Here is a 2,243-nt window from a genome sequence, read left to right as displayed (position 1 = left end):
TCAGATTAGCTCTTCTTCGTGGCGTTACAATCCCGAGTTCAACACTATGTTGAAGATGAAGAATTGAAAATGAACGAAGATTTATAATTTAAATTAATTATTTGTATTTAAAAATTAGATATACGTTTGTTTTTAATGAAAAGCTTGAAAGTTTGTGATTTTGATTTTTTAACGCTAGAAATCTTGTATTATAATTTATTTTATTTTTAAAATTAAAATCAATCATCCTCCGCATCCAATATGTTAAATCCACTATTAACGAATAGAATTGGACTGGATTTGCACTCCTATCTAGCGGATGAGATTTTTCAAATCCACCTTTAGCGAATTAAAAGAATATAATGGACATAAGATTTAATCATTAAATAAGAATGCCATGTATAGAACTTGGGGAATCAACGATACTATTTGTTTTTAGAAGAGCTATTTCTGTAGTTGGTTTCTTTTTTTTTGTTTTTCCGGGAGGGGGATTGAATTGAACCCAGATTTTGGGCCATACAAGAGGGAGGATTGAACCCGACATGAATCGAACACGCAACCTTCTGATCTGGAGTCAGACACGCTACCATTGCGCCACGGATCCACTGTTGAACAACTTTAACTTACATATTTTTATACTTGTTTTGTTTCTTTAGAATTACTCTCACATGATTACAATTGACATTCGTTTTAATTAATTAACAAACAGAATAAATATGATGAAATTTCTTTTAAAAAAATATGATGAAATTAATAATTGATGATGAAATGTAAAAATACTACGGTAATTAATCATATGCTTAAGACTAAAATTGTCTTGATCTAAGACCAAATAGGAAGCTTCTTCTACATGTTGATATCTACATCAGTGTTGCATTAGGATTTGCTGTGGGTCTATGAGGAATCTTTGTGCCACTTTTGATGTCCAACAAATGGAGATCATATTATAACAAGAAGATTGATGGAGTTATTATTTCAAAGGTTTACTTTCAGAAACGTCAAGGGAGAAGAAAGAACTATCGTTAACAAAATCAACATGTAGTTCTATAGGCTCATACCTCTGTATCCTGCAAAATCAACCATTTGTGCTAGTCTAATAGTCTCAGTTCAACAGCAAAAACTGCAAACTGTTTCACATCGGGAAACTACGAATCTGGAAACAAAAATATAAGGTTCTATTTCTGAGACTTGATCACGACCTTACTTGAACAGGATTTGTTCTATAAGCTCGTACCTCTGTATCCTTCAGTTCTAAGGAGACATGAAACCAAGCTTCGTGGATGAACAATGGCTAGAGCGTGAGTAACACCATGGTACCCTCATTTGACGGCTGTTAGGAACAAATGTATTTAGATTTTGATGATACCAAACTCTCTTAGGCTGTAGACCCCTATTTTTCGTTTATTAGAAAGTCTCGTATGACATAGGCATGGAATGTCAAACCATACACGAGACTAGTAGAATAGGTCTACATGAAGAGCCGAAGATGATCGGAAGATGCTTACAGATGAATGAAGGACTAAAGCAAGTCTTGGATAGATTGCTTCGACAAAAGGAACTTTCGTTTAAGAAGAAAGGACGAAAAATGAGGACAATCTTTCGTTCCTAAACAAACAAGTCAAGGACAGACTTGTTAAAAGGCAACCCTCATTAAAGGAAAAAATGAGAATGTTGTCTATCAATCAGTTGGGAAAATCATTCGGACACAAAGTGTCCTAGGAATAATTTTCACTAAAGACAATGAGCATTAAAAGACTTGTCCAATCTTGTCAGAGAACAAGGACAAAAGCCATAATGCTTTTTGCTCCAACGGCTATACAGTACAAGTGCAATTAATGCACAATGCCCACTGAGTAATACACACTGGTTATTAGGTTTGAAATTTTCATCTCCCTCCAACGGATGGATTTTTCCACGTATAAATACCTCTCTTCACCATTGAAGAAGGTGCTGGTTAACTCACTCTCTCAATCTAAGAAAAGCATTTCAAAGCAGTTCCATCTTCTTAACTTTTCATAACTAGTGTTTGTTGTGAAGTTTTTCAAAGGCATATCCATCATCATACTTCACAATCTGAAGCTGTCTTGTTCTTTTCTCAAGTGAAGATCTACCAAGACATCAAGACAAGCTTCAATCCGTTGGAGAAACATCAAATCTCTTTTCCAACATCTCAGCTCAGGAAGTAGTTGATAGAGGCGGAGTAAGCTCAAGGAGTTGAAAAACCTTTCAAGTGGCTGTCCGGCTTAGTGATCAAGGAAGCCAGC

The 2,243-nt window shown here is 35.2% G+C and overlaps 1 non-coding gene across 1 annotated transcript; it reads right to left on the bottom strand.

Annotated features, from left to right (window-relative positions):
* Window positions 1-511: 511 nt before the first annotated feature.
* TRNAW-CCA lies at window positions 512-583 on the bottom strand. Its single transcript has one exon. It is a non-coding gene; the product is annotated as a tRNA-Trp (tRNA).
* Between the last annotated feature and the right edge of the window lie 1,660 nt (window positions 584-2,243).

This window comes from Ipomoea nil, unplaced genomic scaffold (assembly GCF_001879475.1).
Source record: "Ipomoea nil cultivar Tokyo-kokei standard unplaced genomic scaffold, Asagao_1.1 scaffold3162, whole genome shotgun sequence".
Classification (NCBI taxonomy): Eukaryota; Viridiplantae; Streptophyta; class Magnoliopsida; order Solanales; family Convolvulaceae; genus Ipomoea; species Ipomoea nil.
Note: the sequence above shows the minus strand (reverse complement) of the source record. Positions and strands in the feature narration are given on the sequence as shown.